The sequence below is a fragment of the Corvus hawaiiensis genome, chromosome 4, assembly GCF_020740725.1.
Source record: "Corvus hawaiiensis isolate bCorHaw1 chromosome 4, bCorHaw1.pri.cur, whole genome shotgun sequence".
NCBI lineage: Eukaryota > Metazoa > Chordata > Aves > Passeriformes > Corvidae > Corvus > Corvus hawaiiensis.
Genome location: NC_063216.1, coordinates 17,672,856 through 17,679,789, shown reverse-complemented (window position 1 = coordinate 17,679,789; position 6,934 = coordinate 17,672,856).

Genomic DNA, 6,934 nt, shown 5'->3' with positions numbered 1-6,934 from the left:
AAAGCAACCATTACCATCTGACTGAAAGAGGGCAGCTGAGAGATGAGAAATAAGTATTGTGGTGACCCACACAGGAAATTTGAATTCTTCCACTCCAGAGCTAAGCTCTACCATTTCAGACTTGTAGTGACAACCATGACAACCTGTTCCTGCCATAGTTGCACCAAATGCTGTTTGAGCTGGTTTTTAATACCATGTTCACGGAGCAAGAGAATATATTGAACAGGTTCTATCTGTAGAATCCATTACTAAAATCATATGCTTGGACTGCCAGTCTTTTTCCACAACAAAAATTTCAGTCTCTCTGACCCGTCCAACAGTATCAGCCTTTCCACTCAACTCTTTGATTTGTGTAGAAAAAAGTTGCTCACATTTGCTTAAGGATAAGTTGGGACTTCGCTTCACATGGAAAAGAGAAATTGGCTGGTTGGTTTCCAAGGATCGCTCTGAACTGAACATGGTCCATCCCAAAAAGCAGGATACAAAACAAAGGCGGCAGTGGGCCTGCATGGATGAGCAAGGGGCTCCTGACTAAACTCAAACACAAAAAACAAGTGTACAAGGCGTCAGCAAACCCAGAGATTTCCATAACTTGCACAAATGGGGTTAGGAAAGCCAAAGACTACCTGGATTTGAATCTGTGGGGGAATGTGAAGGGCAGCAAGAAAGATTTCTCCAGGTACATAAGAAAGACAAAAACTAGGGAGAAAATGTGGGCCTGCTGCTGAATATGCAGTGGTCACAATGGACATAGACTCAGCACCTTCTTCATCTCAGGTACACGAAAACTGTAATAAAGTCAAGTGCAAGGTAGACTTACCCTTGGTGGAGGAGCATGTAAGTGAAATGTGCCTATACAAGTCCATGGGCCACCAGTTCCCACAGCCCACGAGTGGAGCTGATGTCATTGCAAGGGCACTCTCAATGGCCTTTGAAAGTTGATTGGGAGAGGTCCCTGAAGACTGGAAGACAGCAAATGTCTTCAAGAAGACAGGGAACAAGAGGACAGCCAGTCTGACATCAGGAACTGACATTTTAAAATAAATCTTTACAATAAACTTTTGGCTACTGAAGCAGACCCCTTGGGCTTGGACAGGTTGCTCTGTCTTGTGCTGTGTGGCCTAATACGGTCTAAAGGAGATCTTTCACAGCCTCCACATCCAAAGATCTCCTCCTCCTCCCTCACTGCACTTTGTGTGGTGTGTGGTTCAAGGGGCTGGCAGGTCCATGCCATCTTCAGGGACGGTTCTGTAGGAGTGAGCTCCAGGATGCTATTAACCCATTTTCATAGACTAATTCTGTGGCTTTTGATATTTCAAACTCATCCAGACAGGGTAGTGATTCAGGGGGCAAAACAAGCTAGCACAGTTCCTCCTAGTAATTCTGCCATGCAGTATAACCTGCAAGATCAGAATCAGTTGTGCACACAGCAGAAATCACACAAAGGATGAACACTGACCGAAGAACTTTAGCCCTGTTTTACAAGTTTGTGGCTCCTTGTGGGCAGATTTTTGACATAAACATCAGACTTCTCCCACTTGCCAGCAAGCTGGATCTAAATACTGCTCCCATATTCCTAATTTCTTCACTGTGCTGCTGTCGTTGACTGTATACTCTATCGAAAAAATTAAATACAGAATGCAGGATTGAATTCAATGAAATCAATAAAATCAGTAATTCAGCATAAGAGATTAAGTAATTACACTTATTAAAACCTAACTCATCAAACTAAATGCTCCCCTCGAGCTTGGAGCTGGAGTATATTTGTTCTGAAAATACACATTCAAAAAAAACTTTGATCACAGACCATTCAACTTGTATCTGGTTCCTCTTTTTTTCTCACAAACAGTAAACCACAGTAAATCCACACTTTGAAAATGTAACACCAGCTCACAGGAAATGCTTCTTCTGAAGATGTTAGTTTAAACCAGGCAGGAAACATCAGCTTGTCTTGAAGACAGAATGAGGTCAAGAGCTGAGAGCTCCAGCTCAGCTGTGGATGTGCTATTGGTACAGTGAAGAAAGTAACAACTGACCACAGGCAGACTCAGGCACAAATATTTAATTGCTCTCACTCTTGTTGCAATGATTCAGGTGAAAAGAAAGATGTCTTCAGTGGCAGCAGCTCTGCTATAGACTTTCCACATCAAAATATTCTCTTTTTACCCACCCAAGCGTCATCCTTCACCTCCATGTACTGACTTTTGAAGTACTAATCATAGGAAGCTGATCAAATAAACAAATAAAATGCTTCTTCAAGGCCATGTGGGAGCTGAGTACATCCACTTCATTACAGTCAAGGTCCATTTAAATGCACAAGAGCATAATAAGCCACAGAGACACAAACCTGGTACACATAAAATAACAGAGAGAGCATTTTCCACATAATATCAGAGGATGGATGTGAAATTCTGTGTTGTTTTATTTCTGAAGCTGTTGACCTTGTGTCATAGGTTAGCAAGCATAGTCCCGGAAGGGATGTCCTTGCTAAGGGGTGCTTACAGTTTTCTCTGGGACCTGATAGAACCTACCAGCTGGCCAGTTTGAATATGGACAATTCTCTAAGCCACTTAAAGTTGTGATCACCTCTGTGATCCACATTTAAGAATAGGCAAACTCCCCCTCCAAGCTCTCTCTCGTTTCCGGCGCTGGCACAGGTGGCTGCGGGCCCCGTGTGGGGGCCAGCGGGCCCGGCCAGGCCCTGCTTGGGCCAGGCCGGGCCGGGCCACGGCCATCCTGGAGCCATGGACCTGTTCCAGCCGTGGAACCCCCCCCACTGCCTTGCCGTGGGCAGCCGGAGCGGCTCGGCTCTCCCCCCTCTCCACTGCGATAAGAAACATTCAACATTCCAGCTGCAAAGCTGCAAGGCCAAGGTGAGAGTAACCCTTTTAATGCTGTGAAGAGCCGAAAACCTGAGGGAAGAGAGAGAGGAGATGCTTAAAGCTGAAATTCTGTTGTGAAGCTATGATATATCAGAGTATCCTGTTGTAATTTCATGAAGATATGGGGGGTGGAGTGTTCAACTTGTGAACAAAAGCACCTGCACTGAGATAGGCAGATGCTGACGCAGCTGTAATTTCATGAGAAGTTTGGACAGGGAGAGATGAACCAGATGAGGACTTTTGCTCCAAATGAGAAAGGAGAAAACCTCAGTTCCTAGAGATGCTCCCAGAGATAGTCCTAACGATGAAGATGAGGAAGACCCTTTGCTCCCAGGGAAGGAGAAGGGCCTCTGTTTTTGTTTCTGAACGGCTCAACCTTAAAATTGTACCCCAAAAAACTTCAAGAGTGGACCCTCGAAAGCAGTTGCGGGAAAAGCTGCAAGTCGGGGGAAGGGACTCACACGCAGGCAGGGAGACTCCTCTTCCTAAATGGACTGAACAATATTTGGAAGTGGGAGGCTGTCTCGTTGTGATAATGTTTTCATAGCACGAGCAAGAAGAGACTTCTCTTTCTAAATGGACTGAACAAGGTTATTGTGGAAGTGGTAAACAGACTGAACATCTTAAGGGTTGTCTTTTTACATTGTCAGTGGGAGAAGGGAGGAAGGTGGGGGGAGGAGGAGAGTTCTGAAGGTGGTATAATTTTTTTTTTTCCTCTTTTTTTCCCTTCTTTTAGGTCTGTTAATAAACTTCTTTATATTCTTTCAAGTTTGGTGCCTGCTTTGCATTTCTCCTAATTCTTATCTCACAGCAGATAAACAGTAATGAGCATTTTGGACCAAACCACTACACCTTGAAAAGATGAGCAAAATGAAATGAAAAATCAAGACAGGCAATTTGTCTTTAATGCCCTCATTATTTATCTTTGGTTTAAGATCAGCATGAGGAACAATTCCACTCAATGGTCCTTGTGGATCCCTTCCAACTCGGGGCGTTCTATGACTTCTACTTATGATTCTATGAAGTAAAATGCCTCTTGGGGAAGTGGGGGCTGTTTAAAAACAAGGCAAGAGGAAAACCCCAGGCCACCTCCTCCTTTTGTCATAGGTAGAAAGACCTGTTAAACCATACAAAAATATGAGACTAATGTGAAACCAATGTAAAAAAAAATTAGCCTTTTTATGTGCCTGGAAGATTTGGGGGGGGGGGGGGGAGGGGGTGTGAAATTAATGCTATTTCTTGATGGTGCAGCACCTGCTATAAATAAAACCACAACCTGTAGGAGGTAGCATATAAACCAGTGCACTCACATCCCCATGACCAAACCACAGTACTCACCAAAAATGCAATTCTGTGAACACAGAAAAGCAAGACTACTGCTTCTGTGTGACTGAATGGGAATCCTGTGAAACATACCCACTGTAGCACTAAAAAGATTTTGGAGTTCAAAGCCTCTTAAAAAGCTCATACTGCTCATATGTGGTTTCAGAAAATTCCAAGCATGGTGGAGCCCAAATCACACCAGGAATATTTAGTGTCTGTGCCTCCTGTCTGTTGTAACTTTTTGGAAGATTTTTTTCACTCTCTGCCTGCTCTGGACAGGATTTCCTCATCCTTAGGAGATCTATTGGATCTAATTCAGTCTCTCACTGAAAAGTGATCAGACGGCTGAAGAAGATAGGTAGCAGAGATAAACCTTTATGTGCAATGAAAGACAAGTAACATTTGAGAAGAACAGAGAACAATCTACCAGAAAATAACTAAATTATGCAGATGGCCCTGTCATCTTTGAGAAAATTAAATATAATAATTAAAAGTCAATATTTTTCATGGGAACAAAATATTCCAGTTAAACAACTAAAACAAAGTCTCTCTCTGAAAATTGAAAAGCCATGATTCTCCATGAAACAACTGTGAATAATTTCCACAAAGCCCTCAGTGGGTTCACTAAGGAGGAGATTCATGGGTGAGTCTACACTGATCCTAAAATGGAGACTGCTGTGTGGAAAAGACTTCTGTATAGCCTACTTTAAAAAGCAGGAAGAGTAGTTAAACCAGGGCAACTCCACATGTACAATTACACTTATGCCACTATAAAACTTATTTTAATTTAGATTCAGTCACTTCCAAACCAACATAAGTTAACCTGGGGAAGACAAATCAGAGTGCTTACATTCTTAGAATGAGTAAGGTCACTTTATTGAAGGGAAATTCAATTAGATCTTATCATATAGCAGGAAAATGTCTTTCTGTGGGCAAATTCATAAACAGGGTCTTGGAGATTTGCTTTCAGGGGAAACCAAACCATATCTTTGGTTAGAGGTTGTGCGGTGCTCAGCATCCTGAATTCCCATGGATTTCCTTGATCAGAGTTTTCACAACAGAAATAAAATACAAGCATTTGTGTAAAATGGAGCATTGCTTTCTGTGCTCTAAGAACAGTGCTGCAATTGTTACCTTTAGCTCTCTGTTTAACAAGGTTTCCTGTGCATTATTTGTCAGGTCTGCAGCAGCACTGGGGATGCTTTCACAGCTCTTGGATTGTATTACCTGCCTGAAACACACCCATCTTTCACAGGCAAGACCTTTCTGAATATCCCATTCTTGAGCAGGACGTTTGAAGCAATCAAATACTTTTTAAATGAATAGTTTATTCACCAAAGATAACTGTGAATTTGACGTAATTGAGCAGGTAGCTTTGAAACTGTTTTCAAGTGAGGGAGAGAGAAGAGGGTGTTATTATTTTACCATTTGGAAAAGAAGATACCTCAATTCTCCAGGTCAGACTTACACCAACTGGTTTAGGAAGCTCCAGGTGGCAATTAGCCAACACCATGGGAAAAGTCAGAAAGCTGACCACTCCCTCTGGAATGGACTTTGCAATGTCCCAGTGTATAGTGGTCACACATGTGCTGTATGAACTCACATGACATTTATTTATGGAAAGAAACATCATTTCCTATAAAGCTTAAGTGACAAAAAAACCCAATTTCATTTCTGTCATTTTGCATTATAAAAAGGAAACTTCTCACCATTGTCTTTGGAAGAAGACCAACAAGTTTTGATGGAAACCAGAACAGAAAGAGCCATGCTAACTGGGGGGATGCTGAGTGAACACTGAATCCACTCTTCACACAGAATGGTAAAACTATTCCTTTAATGTGCATTTAGTCTTTTTTTCACAAGGATCTTTAATGCTCAAAGTGCCAAAATAATAAGAGGCAAAAAACCTTAAGGCACTCTCAAGTTTAGAAACCACAAACATAAGTGAGAAAATTTGTTTCACAGAAGGATTCAACTTCTTTTTAAAAGAAAGCAGAATAGCCCCAACTTCCAGTGCCTCTAATTTTTTAGTCTGCATGTCCATTAAAATCAATGATCAAATAATTTCAGATGAGCTTTCGAGTACTCACCTGATGTGCACAGAAAGCACGCTCTCCATGAAGATGTGTGACATTTTATGTAACAGCTTCTGAATCCACAGACATGAAGGGTTTTGCTTTGTTTTCTTGTTGTTGTTGGGAAAGGAGGCATGGGGGTTGTCTGTGGGTTTGTTTGTTGGAATACAGTGCCCATTCTCCCACGGGAAACTACAGTATAAAGCACTGGAGAAATCCCAGACCTTTACTGACCACCCCAGCATATTCCCCAGGACATCTCCTCTTTAAAATACCCAACTGATGCATTTTCCTGGGACAGAAAGGATGGGGAAACATTTCCAGATACCTCATGGTGGGTTGACTCTGTCTGAATGGCAGGTGCCCATCCAACCACTCTGTAATTTCCTCTTCTGAACTGGGCAGGGGAGAGAAAATATAACAAAACACCCCCAGGTCAAGATAAGGACAGCGAGAGATCATTCACCAATTACTGCTACGGTCAAAACAGACTCAACTTGGGGAAAATTAATTTATTGCTAACCAAATTAGGAAGTATAGTGAGAAATAAAACCTAATCTTAAAACACCTTCCTCCACTCCTCCCTTCTTCCCAGGCTCAGCTTCACTCCCAATTTCTCTACCTCTTCTCATCCAGCAGGGAGAATGGGAATTG